Source organism: Haliotis rufescens, unplaced genomic scaffold (assembly GCF_023055435.1).
Source record: "Haliotis rufescens isolate VD_foot unplaced genomic scaffold, xgHalRufe1.0.p SCAF_144, whole genome shotgun sequence".
NCBI classification, from domain to species: Eukaryota; Metazoa; Mollusca; class Gastropoda; order Lepetellida; family Haliotidae; genus Haliotis; species Haliotis rufescens.
Window position 1 is genome coordinate 84,959 of NW_025963829.1, and position 17,392 is coordinate 102,350.

The 17,392-nt window shown below is 41.0% G+C and overlaps 1 long non-coding RNA gene across 1 annotated transcript; it reads right to left on the reverse strand.

The window, feature by feature from the left end:
- Positions 1-14,579: 14,579 nt before the first annotated feature.
- On the reverse strand, positions 14,580-17,031 carry LOC124145263. Its single transcript, XR_006862535.1, has 4 exons — positions 16,875-17,031; positions 16,016-16,178; positions 15,295-15,402; positions 14,580-14,658 (listed from the first exon to the last, which is right to left on the reverse strand). It is a non-coding gene; the product is annotated as an uncharacterized LOC124145263 (long non-coding RNA).
- Between the last annotated feature and the right edge of the window lie 361 nt (positions 17,032-17,392).

The window sequence follows — 17,392 nt, forward strand, 5'->3', positions numbered from 1 at the left end:
AGTTTGAGACACTGTTGACTTTAGTTAGTTCTATATAGATTTGATTTTAATTCTCGCAGATCAATCTTAGCACAAAAGAATGAGCGAGTTACTTAAATTTAACGTCGCATCGGCATAATTTCAGCAATATAGCGATGAGAAGAAGTTGATATATATATACAACTAAGTCATGAATACAAAGTTATATTGTAAATCAATTTTGTCAAACATATTTTATCATAACAATAATTATTATTTACGACCAAAGCTGGGCCACCTCGCTGTGGATCATGGGTGCCTTAGCTTCCTACACAATACCCAACACAATACCACAATGCAATATTTACGTCATCAGTTTCGCTACGGTTAGTTGTGCACAATTCTAGCCATAATAATAATAAAAAAACATGTTCAGCTATGAGTTTGCCGCTTCCATGGTCTAGTAGATTGTCCGCCCAGAGAGCGGAAGGTCGGGGGCTCAATTCCAAGCCGCGTCATACCAAAAGACGTTAAAATATGGTACTTGTTGTCACCCTGCCTGACGCTTGGCTAAAACAAGGACTGGTCGGCTCGGAGTCAGTATACTGTGGATATTTATGTGAAACTGAGGCGTGGTATCTCAATGGGCTAGCACTGTAAAACCAGTAACTTTGGATCAGATGCCCGCTCACACGAGAAAAAAGATCTTTTACTTTTTTAAATGTGAATCCCTTACAATTGCGAAGTCAACAGGCTACAGCCAAGCATAATATGTTTGATGGTGAATCTTTCATCACGTGGGATACAATTACAGTCCATTTGGCTCTGAATGAGAACGATAAATTGAGTAACTCAATTTTGTTTGTTTGTTTGTTGTTTAACGCCGCATTCAGCAATATCCAAGCTATATGACGGCGGTCTGTAAATAATCGAGTCTGGACCAGACAATCCAGTGATTGACATCATGAGCATCGATCCACGCAATTGGAATATGATGACATGCATCACCGAAGTCAGCAAGCCTGACCACCCGATCCCGTTAGTCGCCTCTTACGACAAGCATATTCGCATTTTACAGCCAGCATGGGTTGCTGAAGACCTATTCTACCCCTGATCTTCACGGGCACCGGCTTTTGAGTTACATGCTCTGCCTACATGACTTGGCAAATAGCAACAGACCATGACACATTGGCCAGTAGAAGGATCATTGAAACGTTCTCAAATGTCAAGGAGAAACGGATGATTCAGCAGCAAAGATTAAACTATTTTCTGTGATTCTTGAGGAGATAGTTTTGGATCCAATGACAGTGGCACTTGCAACTTTGCCTCCACTCATGGACCCGTCTGTAAAAATGGATCTATGAGAATTATGCTTTGTCCGTAAATGGTAATATTCTTGCTGATTACCAAAGGATTTGTTCAGATTCTATTAGCACGATGAGGCTAAGGTCTACCTCTGTCTTCACCATCTGCCAGGGAGGACAAGGCAGAAGTCGATAAGGGGAATAAAATTTAAATCTATTTTAGCTTTAGTGATGTGTGGTTGATTTCTGATTCCGAGTGGTGGAACCAGGTTTGATAAATTTCTAAACAGTCCTTTATAAACAGGGTTGAAGACACAATTGTATGCTAGGTCTGATTGATTTGAATGCAATTTAGTGATAGTATAATGATAGAATAATGCGGCGTTGTGAAAGGGGAGGTTCATCAACCTCCACACACAGATTGTCAACAGGAGAGCTCCAGTACTCAGCCTTAGGCCCGTGATGGTGTATAATGCCTATCTAAGTTGATTTTGAAGGCTCAACCATAGACAACGGAACCATAATCTAGTTTAGAGCGTATTGGTGACATGTACAAGTGAAGGAGAGTTGTTTGATCCCCTCCCCACTCCAGGCACTCTGCCTTTAGATATTTGATATGTGGCATGAATGTTAGATGAGGGTCAAATATTCGGCCAGAATGTTTGCCTCTTCGACTACCTTCAAAGGTGCATCATCTAAAACCAATTCTGGGTCCTTATGCGGTTTGTATTTACGACAAAAAATGAATGCAATTTGTTTTGGATTTAGAAAACTTTAAGCCATTTTCGTCGGCCCATTTAACCTTTTGTTAGAACATAGTTGTAGCTTTCTTTCTATTGTATGCATATTCTAACCAAAACATGAAAGGTTGAAATCTTCCACAAAAAGTGAACCGTCAACACAATTGTTCAAAACTTTAATGAGAATATTAATTTTTATGCTAAAAGGTGTGACCAATATGATGCCAATAGATCCCACACGTACTTGAAATTGACTAATCGATTGTTGACCATGGGCTCAATGGTTTTACACACACAGCTAGTTAAATGATATGGGACAGTAATTGGATTGATCGGTATGATCCCGGTCAGGCTTTGGGACAGGAATGATGACATTGTGCCACGAAGGAGGGAACTTTCCGGTTGTCCATATTTCATCAAATATACTAAACAGCGTTTCCATACATGAATCGGACAAATATTTCAGCAGCTGAAAATGAATGTTGTCGGCTCCTGCTGCAGTGTCATGATCTTGGCTTAGGGCAGTATATATACTGAACAACCAAAGTTCCTGTGACATTGAATAAGTTTTAATGCAAAGTTATGTTTTTTACCAAATCTGAAACAATTTCGGTTTGCAACAGATAAAAGACTCCTGTAAGTGTTCAAATGGTTTAATTTGCCATACTGACTTCAGAAAATGGGTGATTTCATAAAAGATCCATGAACATGCCAAAATGTCGATTTACAAATCAATAGCGTGTGTGTCCACCTCTGGTTGCGATGCAAGCAACACATCTTCGTCTCATGGAATGGACCAGGCGTCGCACAAAGTCCTGTGGCATATCTGTCCATATCAGCTGGAGCATGTTTCGAACTTCCTGGGGGCGCCGATCCATCTCATCCCACATGTGCTCGATTGGTGAGAGATCAGGGGATCGAGCCGGCCAGGGGATGACATTCACGTTGTTTTGTTGAAGAGAGTCCTGAACAAAGCGAGCAATATGAGGCCTGGCGTTGTCATGTTGAAAGATAATGCCTGGGCCATGACGACGCAAAAACGGTAGAACAACAGGGCCGATGATCTCTTCGCGGTAGCGCTGTCCATTGAGATTTCCCTCTACCACTATCAAACGGGTCCTCTGTCTTGCTGTAATCCCACCCCATACCATAACGCTGCCGCCCCCGAAACGATCTTCTTCCATGACACAATGATTGACGTAACGTTCACCTCGACGTCGGTACACTCGAATCCGTCCATCTCTGTGGCTGAGGTGAAAACGAGAGTCGTTAATGAATAGAACTTGTCCCCACTGCATGGCCGTCCAGCGTAGACGCTGTCTGCACCACTGCAGACGTGCTTGCGGTGGTTTCCTGTCAAAATGGGACGTCTTGCGGGTCTTCTGGCGACAATCCCTGCACATCTGAGGCGACGATGTACGGTTTGTGAAGATATCCGTCGAAGGCCAGGGATGCTTCTTGCAGTCACTGTTGCTGGCTGGAATCGATTTCGTTGGTGTGTTGTTCGAATCCAGTTGTCTTGTCGATTATTGGTTACGCGTGGCCTGCCACTCCGAGGATGGTCTCTGACTGCATTCGTCTGTTGCCAACGTTGCCATAAACACCAAATGGTGTTTCTGTGGACGTTAAATTGTCTTGGAACATCAAGTTGACGCGATCCTGCTTCAAGCATACCAATGGCTCGAAGACGTTCATTTTCGGACAGGCGTGGCATTTCGTAATGTTGAATAATTGCGTAATTCTGTTTTTCTGAGTGGTTGTTGTCAGCACGATGCTAAACAATGCATATGGAATCCCGTTAACGCACATGTTTTTATACCCATTCTTGGGTAGTGAAATGCATGGGGCTTGCATAAAAGTCAACTTTTGCATGGAATGCATGCTGTTCTGTAGCAGTTGCGTTTTTGTGACTTGATTCCATACATGTACTACAATATTGAAAACCAAACTTTACTTGTTTGAAAAATACACTAAAATGTTGGTGTCACAGGACCTTTTATTGTTGAGTATAGTTCATGGAGTGAACATGTTATGTTGTAGTCCTCACCATTATCATTATAGTCTTTTCCTGTTGTTTTTGAAATCTCTGAAACTGAGGGTTATAATTAGATGATGAGGAATGGCTTGCTATAGTTTCGCCAAGTTTGTTGGCAATTTTAGATTTAGTTGTCAATAACGAACTCAAGACTTTGAACCTTTGCCCTTAATATTTTGAATCATGTTCCACACCTTAGACATGGATATGCGAGAATTGATTTTTGATGCATAAGATTAACGTTTATTTTGTTCAATAGTACGTCTCGACTTGGCGCTTGTGATTTTAACGTTATTCAGGTTTTCCACGGGAGGATGTTGGCGGAAATATTTCTCAGCTTTCTTCCTATCATTATCAAACCATGGTTTACTTATAAGAGGGTTTTCAGACGACTACTTAGGAATGCTTAGTCTCCAATAGCATTTAATTGATCTGAAACATTCCTGAAATTGTCAGGTTATAGTTTCTCAGTACATTGTGTTAGGAATAAATTAAAGTTCCGTCTTGTTGAAGATGGTTCATCAGATGGTTTGAAAATGATCACTTCCACAAAGGTCATCATGGACCGACATGGTTGAGATAAAATCTTCAAGGACTTTTCCTTATTATTTGTATCAGGTGAAGTTGGTGAGTGAGTTGGGTTAAACGCCGCTTTTAACATTATTCCAGTTATATCACGTCGTGTCAGCTTAATGTGGGAGGAAAGCCCGAAGTGATGCAGGTCTCAGACGTTTCCCACTTCGGTGAAACCCACGAGTATGGTATGGTGCTGACAAACCTAGAAACAAAATCGGGGCGGACCGGGATTCGAACCCAGAACTTCTGGCGTGCCTAAGGTTTTCTTCGGTTTCTGGCGTGCCTAAGGCACGCAACTCTGCACAGCGAATTGCGGCGCCTTAGACGACTGGGCCACCCGTGCCCCCTGTATCAGGTGGAAAATTCTTCTTAAGACCGCTGCAATTTCATTTATAATGTTTTGTAGATTCATGATGATATGGTTCCCACCACAGCTTGCACATCCTACCTGCAAGTCAGTGCTCCCGTGCTTGCCACCGCAGCGGTAAAAAACAGCAGAGGCACTTAAGGACTTGAATCCATGTCCAAACGCTTGGCAGGTGTAGCACCTGAGTGGATTGGGGGTGTACGCCTCCACTCCAATGCTACGATAACCAGCTTTAGCCGATTGTGGAATCTTAGAACGGGCAAAAGTGAAGAGATAGGTGTGGGTGGACAGTAAGTCGCTTCTCAGCTGTGACAGACCGTTGGACAAGTTCTTGGACGATTTGTTCTTCGGTCATGTCTAACAAGCAGCGAGCTCTTCCCGTACAATTCCTTCAGATGAGTCCAATGTCTTGTGAGTCTTGTGATCGAGTAGTCACCACTCATTTGTTTCATCGGTTATATATTTAGCAAATGGTTCATCGATGGTATAGATAAATATCTCATTATTGAAGGTTCTGTCCTGGGGGTTAAAGTATCGTACAATTATTGTCCCCCTATGTGACACGTAATCCTATCATAATCGATGTTACTATCATCAACCAGTGTTTTTAAGGCAACTCATATTGCTTTTTAATATTGGCTAGTATTATGCACAACCACCAGTAGCTAAAGTGATGACGTAAATCCTGCTGGGGTATCATGCAGGAAGCCGAGGTACTGAAAGTCCCCATGATCCCCAGCGAGGTGGCCTAGCTTCGGTAACTGGTGGCATATAGCCCGTGTTTTAAAACTGTATACATGATATTGTTATGCTCACATGTTTCATAAATTGTTTCGAAATATAGTATGCTCAAATATGTTTCATAAATTGTTTTTAAATATAACTCTGCATAAATAACCCAACTGTGATTATATTAACTTGGTCTCGTCGCTATATGGCTGAAATAATGCCGATGCAACGTTAAATTTTACATGCCGAAATGTATAGACTCCACCATGATGCAGTTGTGAAAAACTTTGCTCCGGCAAACCCCTGTCCATCGTGATTCAGCGTCCATGGATTAGCGGTAATTGATTCGCTATCAGCAATGCAGCAAAACTTTCAATACACACAAGTACTCTTTCCAATTTGGGGGGCACGGGTGGCCCAGTCGTCTAAGGCGCCGCAATTCGCTGTGCAGAGTTGCGTCCCTTGGGCACGCCAGAAACCTATGATTGTGGGTTCGAATCCCGGTTCGCCCCGATAACGTTTCTATGTTTGTCAGCACCATACGCGTGCTCGTGGGTTTCACCGAAGTGGTAAACATCTAAGACCTGCATCACTTTGAGCTTTCCTCCCACATTAAGCTGACACGCCGTGATATAACTGGAATACTGTTAAAAGCAGCGTTAACCCAAACTCACTCACTCACTCACTTTCCAATTTGATTGCTGTCACGTGTGCTTCAAGGTAATGAACACATCTGATATCAGTGTGATAAAGACCCAAAGCTACAAACCGTTTCAGATGTGTAAGTCAAGCTGATCTATGCAATATCGTGTTCAAGTGGTCATATATAATCATTCACATTCACACAAAATTTAAGCTTTCACACTCTTGTTTCTGAAATGAAATAGCAATGTTCCGTTTTAGCCGCCATTCATTGTACAGCGCCAGTGTTGCGTCCCCAAGCCGTTTCAGGATCCGCTATTTGTATCATAAGAGTAATAGTGAGTGAATATGGTTTTACGCCGCTTTTAGCAATATTCCAGCAATATCACGGCAGGGGACACCAGAAATGGGCTTCACACATTGTTCCCATATCGGGAATCGAACCCGGGTATTCGGCGTGACGAGCGAACGCTTTAATCACAAGGCTACCCGACCGCCCCTATTTTCTCTGGACATGCAATAAGGTTGACTGCACTTAAGGTTATTAGATGGATGGTATATTTTCTCTAATACCCTAACTTCCATGTAAAGGATTGGGTGATTTCAGAATTGACATTTCTAATACAATATAGAACCATTTCTGCTGATGCCCGATTTATTCCGGCCGTCTGGTGTCGATAATATCTATTGTGTCTATCGAACATAAATCAATTATGAAAGTGTACATTCAATTACATAACTGAGTTTTTCGTTTGACACACCTCTTTAAGGTGTAGTGCAGTATGTTTTAGCTATAAAGCTAGATTTGAATCAGTATTTGTTTTGCCATTTTTGGTTCCACATAAAGAAATACTGCATGGAGAAGGGTTTGAAGGAAAAATGTCCTCCAACTTTAATTTACATTTTTTAATGATGTTTGTAAACGGTTGTAAGGTGCGGTTTTGTTTTGTTTTGTTTTGTTTTGTTTTTTGTTTCACGCCGCACTCAGCAATAGTCCTGCTATATGGTGGCGGTCTGTAAATAATCGAGTCTGGACCAGTAAATCCAGTGATTGACATTATGAGCATCGATCCACGCAATTGGGATACTATGACATGCATCAACTAAGTCAGTGAGCCTGACCACCCGATCCCGTTAGTCGCCTCTTACGACAAGCATAAGCCCCATTCACATGGACAAAATTTACTCATGTAAGCAAAAGTATATTTACATTGCTTTCACGTGAAGTTTATGCAAGGCAGAAGTAAACATCATTTCATAAATAAATTGTGGACTTTTAATATTTGAGGCCATGTTGCTGTCGAAGATAGTCAACCAGAGGCGAAAGAGAGACTTTTCCATACTTTCTTAGTATGGGATTAGTCTTAGGATTATGCCAGGAAAGAGAACTTTGGAAGAGAGAACGTTCTCAACACTGGTGGAACAATGTCGTCAAACGATCATTTGATGATAAACTGTGGATCGATAACTTTCGCATGACACGCGAAATATTCCATGTTCTTTGCAAGGAACTACAGCCGTATTTTCCTGCACAGGAAATGTATGTGAGGGGACCATTGGAGCTGGATCACAAGGTGGCCACAAGAATTTACTGGCTTGCTCCAGGAGCATTTATACTCATGAGTAAATAAACTTTTACTAGACCTCATCAGGTGTAGCAAATATACTTTTACTCATGTCTATTTACTCCTGGAGTATATTTACTCACGTAAGCAAATGCGTTCACAACTTCACATGCTACCATAAGTAAATTTACTTATGTAAGTATATATTCTCACGTAAGTAAAAGTGTCCATGTGAATGGGGCTATAGTCGCCTTTTACGGCAAGCATGGGTTGCCGAAGAGCTATTCTGCGCCAGGTCTTCACGGGTCTCTGTAAAGTACCAAGTTAGTTAAATATCTCAGCATCAAATGAAAACCAGCAGATAAATCGATCTCGTTCTCGTAAATATAGGCGATAAAACACAGATTTCTATAAACGTGGAGACTGAAACAGTCGGATTCACTCACCATAGGAAATAACGTAGATAGATTGTTTAACCATTTAACATATTCCAAATTTCTAGCTACAAGTATTACACTGTATTGTACAGCCTTATCTTATTGTATCACGAGAATGAATGTTTCTTCATATTATTGCTCCGTAGAGTTTGTTTCATGGGCTTAGATTGCTTGTTAACCAATCCATTTCTGTAAATTATGGAAACATTATGTCTAAGCATATGCTGTTCTCCATCTGCATATACTGTTTATGGTATCAGTTAGCAAACGTTTCAAACATACAGTTTCCGTGTCATGATGACCCTCGTCACAAAAGTCGGTCATCGAAAATAATGTTTACATTGCCGAATTGCAAAGTGGTTTTACCTGCAGCATTATAGCCAAACCAGGAAGTCACTGGGGATGTAAACACAAGCTGTTGCTATAGTGTGTCACTGTGCCCCGAAAACATGCTTATGTGCAATGGCAAAATATGCTGTCTCGGGTAGTATTTACTGATCCATTCCTGTTGTGCTATATCCTGTAACCCTCTCTCGGTCAATGTGATTAAACAAGTGAATTTAAAACCATGCAATAAGTTATTCACATAAATATTTAAAATGTATGATACAGACCAATTTATGTCAAGTAACTTTGGATCAGATGCCCGCTCACACGAAAAAAAAAGATCTTTCAGATTCACTTTTTTAAAATGTGAATCCCTTACAGTTACGAAGTCAACAGGCCACAAACAAGCAGAATATGTTTGATGATGTAAATATTATCACCGCGGTGGAAATAGTTTTCTGTATTTTCATTTTCGTTTTTGACATTTTCGTTTTTGTTTTTGACATTTTCGTTTTTGACATTTTCGTTTTTGTTTTTGACATTTTCATTTTAGTTTTTGACATTTTCGCTTTTGTTTTTGACATTTTCGCTTATGTTTTTGACATTTTCGTTTTTGTTTTTGACATTTTCGTTTTTGTTTTTGACATTTTCATTTTAGTTTTTGACATTTTCGTTTTTGACCTTTTCGTTTTTGTTTTTGACATTTTCTCTTCACTTTTCAGCGATTCAATATCTACTTTATACATGGTTTATCACATTTGTATGACAAATCGTGTTAATTTGCAAAAGGTTACGTTAACAGTAAGTGAAATATCAAAATATTGAAAAACTCCATGTCCCTCATGGGCCACCGTAAATTACAGTCCATCTGGCTCTGAATGAGAACGATGAATTGCAAAGTAACAGTGGTAACTCAGTTTTGTTTGTTTGTTTGTTTGCTTGCCTGCTTGTTTAACGCCGCACTTTGCAATATTCCAGCTATATGACGGCGATCTGTAAATAATCGAGTCTGGACATAGTAGCCTTTTAGGGCAAGCATGGGTTTCTGAAGATCTATTCTACCCCGGATCTTCACAGGTCTCACAGGTTCTGTATACACTACTATCCAGATTAATCTGTATAATTAAAACTATCTGAATGAATGAAATGCACAATCACGGGGGTAACCTCCCAAAACCCCTACATCCCATTTCCCCTACAGCTTAAGACAACAAAGTTCAAGGTCCATGGCACTGCGTAGTGTATTCACAGATTCACAGATAACACATGATTGGGAAGACGACGCTATTGTTGCTGCAAAATGGTGCCAAGATCTTGCAAATTCTGTGGTTGGTTCTGGAGAGTGCGCAGACTTCTGCCAAGAGCATCCCAGACGTGTTCGATGGGATTGAGGTCGGGAGACCTTGACGGCCAGTCCATGAGGTTGACTTCTCAAAATTGCTGTGTGGGGTCTGGCATTGTCGTGTTGGAAGATCAAAGCGGGTCCATGTGCTGCCATAAAAGGCAGAAGTACTGGTGCCAGTACCTGGTCGCGGTAAGCAGCAGCGTTGAGTTTGCCACGGATGACAAGAAGCCTGGAACGTGCATTGCAACAGAAAGCACCCCACATCATGACACTTCCGCCTCGAAATCTGTCAACTTCCTGTACACAACACTTGGCGTAACGTTCATGACGGCGCCTCCACAACCTCGCCCTACCATCAGCAAATCGAAGATTAAATCGGTATTCATCACTGAAGACGACTTGATTCCAATTCCATCGTAAGTGTCGCTGTGCCCACAATTGACGTTGACGTATGTGTAATTGAGTCAGAATCGGCCCGCAGTACGGCCGTCGTGCTTGAAGGTGAGCAGTTCTCAGACGGTTTTCGAACAGTTTGCGCACTCAGTCTACCCCTAAACAGTTGATTTCTGGTTGATGTAGCCGTCAAAAATCGGTTGCGTAGGTGACGTAAGACAATCTGACGATCCTCTGCATGTGACGTCACACGTGGTCGACCTGGCCGAGGGCAATCAGCGGTGGTACCCGTTTGCTGTAGACGCGTCTGTAAATCATAAACAGTCCGTCGACTACAACCCATCGTCCTTGCGACTTCAGCTACGGGCGTTCCCGTCTGCAACATGCCGATGGCACGTTCACGTTGCACATTTGAAAGGCGTGGCATGACAAATGGCCGTAAAGACTTTTGTTTTCTTGGTTTTTTTTGGTTTTTTTTAATGACTGCTAACAAGTATGGCTGAAAACATGTGCGGTATTATGGCCACGTGACCAGTTGCACGTGAAAAACCACTTTTGCTACTAAAGTGCTGTGCACATGATTTTGATCGATTCACAAGACAATATGTGAAGACAATATGTGGCCATTACTGTTTAAATACACAATAAGGGCCCAAAATGATAACTGGTCAAAATGTTAAAATTTAAGGATTGTGAAGTTTTTAATTTGGTTCAGTATATATACTGATGCTACTACTACTACTACTACTACTACTACTACTACTACTACTACTACTACTATATGGCTACCCAAAGCAAATCTTTGTGTGTCTACATGTATGCAATTCCACGAGTGTTATATGAAAAACGATATCATTGATCAATCATCCATCCATGCAGTAATGAGCCTGTTTTTAAAGGCTGGTGATAGCAGGAACCCGAGGGTGGACACTGTCCATTTGGTTATTACCTGAAAATTTCACCTGAAATCGTCACAGAATTTCATTGGTCCATTCATGTGATTTTCACCACATTTTGTTGTTCACGCCCGGTGAAATCTGTTTCGGCGGATAACCGAGACTGGTTGCTCTCTGGTGTTGACGTTTTATTTGCTAAAGTACAAGTATGGTGACTGCAAAGAAGTTTAACTGACAATGGAAATAATAAATGATTACAGGCATAGTCGTCTCTTACAGCCATAGTCGCCTCTTACAGACATAGTCGTCTCTTACAGGCATAGTCGTCTCTTAAAGGCATAGTCGCCTCTTAAAGGCATAGTCGTTTCTTACAGGCATAGTAGCCTCTTACAGGCATAGTCGCCTCTTACAGGCATAGTCGCCTCATACAGGCATAGTCGCCTCTTAGATGCATAGTCGCCTCTTACAGGCATAGTCGTCTCTTACAGGCATAGTCGCCTCTTACAGGCATAGTCGTTTCTTACAGGCATAGTCGTTTCTTACAGGCATAGTCGCCTCTTACAGGCATAGTCGTCTCTTACAGGCATAGTCGCCTCTTACAGGCATAGTCGTCTCTTACAGGCATAGTCGCCTCTTACAGGCATAGTCGCCTCTTACAGGCATAGTCGCCTCTTACAGGCATAGTCGTTTCTTACAGGCATAGTCGCCTCTTACATGCTTAGTCGCCTCTTACAGGCATAGTCGTCTCTTACAGGCATAGTCGTTTCTTACAGGCATAGTCGCCTCTTACAGACATAGTCGTTTCTTACAGGCATAGTCGCCTCTTACAGGCATAGTCGCCTCTTCCAGGCATAGTCGTCTCTTACAGGCATAGTCAGCTCTTACAGGCATAGTCGCCTCTTACAGGCATAGTCGCCTCTTACAGGCATAGTCGCCTCTTACAGGCATAGTCGCCTCTTACAGGCATAGTCGTCTCTTACAGGCATAGTCGTTTCTTACAGGCATAGTCGCCTCTTACAGACATAGTCGTTTCTTACAGGCATAGTCGCCTCTTACAGGCATAGTCGCCTCTTACAGGCATAGTCGTCTCTTACAGGCATAGTCAGCTCTTACAGGCATAGTCGCCTCTTACAGGCATAGTCGCCTCTTACAGGCATAGTCGCCTCTTACAGGCATAGTCGCCTCTTACAGGCATAGTCGTCTCTTACAGGCATAGTCGTCTCTTACAGGCATAGTCGCCTCTTACAGGCATAGTCGTCTCTTACAGGCTTACAGGTACAGGCACCTGTTACAGGCATATTCGTCTCTGACAGGCATAGTCAGTTTGGGGAACTGAAGACCAATTCTAACCATATTGTTTAATGAAAGGGTCAAGTTTCATCTCCATTTGAGTCTCGCTGCTGTCCTCGGATAATGTCCTGCTCGATTGCACACATCCATGTGTGTGTGAATGTGTGTGTGTAATTGTGAATTGTGTGCGCGCGCGTGCGTGTGTGCGCGTCTGCGTATGTGTGCATGTGTGCGTATGTATGAGTATCTGTGTGCATGTGTGTGCTATGTATGTGAGATGTGTGTAAGTGTATGTATATGCATGTGTGTGCGTATGTACATGTATATGCATGTGTATGCGTATGTACATATATATGCATGTCTGTATGTTTGTATGTGTATGCGACTGTATGTGTGTGTACGTTTGTTTATGTGTTGTATTGTTATGTGTGTGTGTAGGTTTATGTGCGTGTGTATATGTGTCTGTCTGTCTGTCTGTATGTATGTTCAATATACAAATGAACAGTTTTATACATTTATGTATGTGTGTACGCGTTTAAGTGTTGTATTGCTATGTGTGTGTAGGTTTATGTGTGTGTATGCGTTTATATATGTGTATGTATGTATGTATGTATGTATGTATGTATGTATGTATGTATGTATGTATGTATGTATGTATGTATGTGTTCAATACACAAATGAACAGTTTTATAAATTTAATCTGGCTGTCCACACGATGATAGCTGGACATACAAGTTTTAAGTAAAGCCATATGAGACCGTGTGGAGAAGACATGATGTAATACATCCGTCACAAAACAACTCACACATTATCACATAACCAAAGTGGGTGACAAACTGAATCATACGGAACCCTTTTTGGGCCATTTCTTTTTAAAATTTTCTTTCGTTACTTTCTTGGAATTTCAAGATACTAAGTTGAAATTTCAAGATAGTATCTTGAAATTTCAACTTAGTATCTTGAAATTTCAACTTAGTATCTTGAAATTTCAACTTATTATCTTGAAATTTCAACTTAGTATCTTGAAATTTCAACTTCTGTATCTTGATATTTCAAGATAGTATCTTGAAATATCAACTTAGTTTCTTGAAATTTCAACTTAGTATCTTGAAATTTCAAGACAGTATCGACTTTTCTTTTAAAAAAACACATGGCCCTAAAATGCTTCCGTAGAATCAGACCTATTTAATTGTTGTTTCCATCAATGGAGATGTTCCTGTACATTCAATGTGTACACGTGTGTTGTGTTGTCGTGTCATACGCAGAGACCATACCATGATTTCCACGTGTTACACAGATGTTTTGATACGAGATCCAAATGTGTGAATGTCTAATGCATAAATGTCAACATTGTAGGGTCGGTTTGATAGTTCAGTTCTAATGCGTCCGCTACTGACAGTTCATCTCCAGAATGATATACACGAATCTGAAGGACACACCAGTACGTGGAATTGCGCATTATATTAATTCGGAATGTTGCACATAATGCCTGCTGCTTCCTTTCAATCAGGTTTATTGATGTATAAAATATATGTCTGTCAGGCACATGCGCCTGGACAGCAGGTAACGTCAGGGGAAGCAGGCGACAGGAAGCGAGTGGCAGGTGATTATTTTACGTGCGCTTCTTAAAGATGCATACGCCGAAATTCTCTTTGAACAGTTAAGTCCCTTAGACCAGTCGTCACCACTCGCCCCTTTCCGTAACCTGCAAGAAGTCTCGTCCCCCTATCGATGAATGTTATGTGCGAAAATACGACAAACCAATCAGAATGCGCGTATGATTTCAAGTTCTTCGTCAAAGAATCCCTCAGAAATAAGTTTTGCTTTTACGTATGTCTTGCATCTAAAAATATACCCAAGGCACAGTTAAATGTTAGTAAAACATCGGGGTGCGTGTTCCATAATAACTACACAAGCATTTATCTTAGTCTTTTTTTTTAACACGACAAAAAATAATAATAAAAACAAAAACACGAACGATGAAGACATTTTATGATGTCATGATCTGATCTGTACACAGATTAGTCGTAGTTCTCACGCGTTCACCGCAGTACCTGCAAAATACAAAACATCGCCATATTTAAGTAACTGACTAAAATTATTCAACATTTCAGAAAAGGTAATAAATAATAGGTTACCGAGATTATGTTAAAATACCTTCTATGCATCAGGTTTAGCATTAACTATCACATTCACAAAATACGCTGATATTCATTTCATTGTATCAAAAGATATACGCTTATATTCCTATCGTCTTGTGTGGATGGTCCATATTATGTTTGTTTGTTTGTTTATTTGTTTGTTGTTTAACGCCCCACTCAGCAATATTCCAGCTATATGACGGCGGTCTGTAAATAATCGAGTCTGGACCAGACAATCCAGTGATTGACATCATGAGCATCGAACCACGCAATTGGGATACGATGACAAGCATCAACCAAGTCAGCAAGCCTGACTACCCGATCCCGTTAGTCGCCTTTTATGACAAGCATAGTCGCCTTCTATGGCAAGCATGGGTTGCTGAAGACCTATTCTTCCCCGGATCTTCACGGGTCTCCATATTATGTAAAGTACACACGGACGTATTACACTTCAGAACACCAAGTGTGACTATTTCATCAATGGATGTGAAATTGAAATACAAGCAGCGTAACTTGTCTTTGCGGTTATGGAAGTACAGAAATCCTTACCGGCATCAGCTTATGTCATCAACATTTGTGCATCTCTCGCATTGAATGACACCTCGTCCTGTGATTGGTCAGTATTCCGTTCCTTGTAAATGTCTTCGCCCTCAAGATCTGAAGCGCATCATGTTCAGATAATTTTAACCTTGAACCCGTTTATGCATAAATAGGTCTAAATAGTGTCTGTAGAAATTAAAAAAGAATAAAGCAAAATCCGGTTTGAAGGAGTGCCGAAGACACCAGCCTGGTTCCCTGGGTATGATGCGCTGGCGCTACACTCAGCATACCAGGGAACCAGGCTGCGGAGACACGGGCTCTATTCTTTACATGGTGAACCTCCATAGAAATATGGATGGAATATTCCAAAAGCGTAATTTCTTGTGTAGTATGTGATAGCTATGTCCCGAATTGGTACAGTTATAATATAACGGTATAACAGATGCTGTCGATACAGATGTTTTGAGATTATCATTGCCTGTATTGTTCTATAATCAACCTCATTACTATTACACGTGAAATAAACAGGAATTATCAGCTGATATACGGTATGTATCAGTTTGTGTGCATTTAATAGAATAACCTTATTTCATACTGACGGGATGGGTAGGGATGGGGTCGTGCGTACGGTACTATCTGTTCTCTATTAGCCAATAAACGGGGCCTTTGATATCGCCCCCAGCAAAGATATGATTGGTTGTAAAACGTGAAGACAATATCAGGTACTCACCTCTTCCGTGTAACTTTGTTGTACTGGTTAACCATCTCGCGTTCCTCCTCCATCTCTTAGACCGAAACAACCAACGTCCCTTAGGCCTAAGGCCGTCAGTCTGTTGCATTTCTAAACACACGAGGACAAGCAGCAACAGCAACAGCAGTTTCATCACGTTTAGCTGTGGAACAACGTGAGAAGTGAAAGGGTGGTGTGTGTGTGTGAGTGTGTGTGTGTGTGTGTGTGTGCGTGCGTTTGTGTGTGTGTGTGTGTGTGTGTGTGTGTGTGTGTGTGTGTGTGTGTGTGTGTGTGTGTGTGTGTGTGTGTGTGTGTGTGTGTGTGTGTGTGCGCGCGTGCGTTTGTGTGCGTTTGTGTGTGTGTCCAGTTCATGTAAATTAAAAACCTCAACGCAAAGACAAAATAGCTGTGAAATTAATATGAATGGATCACTGAAAATGAGTGATTTGCGAAATGGGTTATCAGTTTTCAGATAAAGGGAATAAATAGGAAACAAATACTACTACATGACATTGCATTGAATGTTTATACAACAAAATCTAAAATAACAAACATTGAAAAATCTGATAAAATCTGTGTACAATAAAATGCATACAGACACTTCTAGGCGATAACTGTAAAAATGTTTATACACTATCCTTCAGTTGAAAATGGTTCCTGCAGGTATAGGTAATGCTTGATGAATGCAAATAATTCAACCGGGAAATATTTCGGTTTTTGTATCATATGTTTTTACACACGCACGCATGTATGCACGCACGCACGCACTCACGCACGCGTGTGGAACCGCGCATGGTATGCATAATGACTCACTCTTAGCCAAAATGAAGTCAAAACAGTCAACAACACATATACTCACAATACGTCTCTTCAGAAAGGGCCGGTTTTGGAATAAGTGAGTCAATATAGCTTTAGAAACTACTAATGAATTAGATCACTACACAAAGTAGTTATATACAGGCATCAGTAACAGCTTAGATCATCACCGTCATATGCAGCGACAACCTTTGACCTCACGACAGTTCAACGTGTTGCTATCAATTAGTCACAACATATGCTCTGTTTGACAAATGATAATCTCATGACCTAATGGCTTTGCTGTAACCACCAAACGGACTCGAGCAGTTTTAGGTGGTCTGTTGATTATTAATGTTGCTTATATTATAACATTAGCAATAATATCAATGAACAGATAAGTATATCATAATATTATGTCATTTATTTCAAAACTTACATAAACAAACATTGAAATATCTCAAGGTAGTGTTGCGATATCACTGAGTTTTGATTTACACTGAACCTATCACTCAAACATAATCCTGCTTTTATCTTGAGTGAGTGAGAAAATACCAGTGGGTTGGTGAGTGAGTGAGTGAT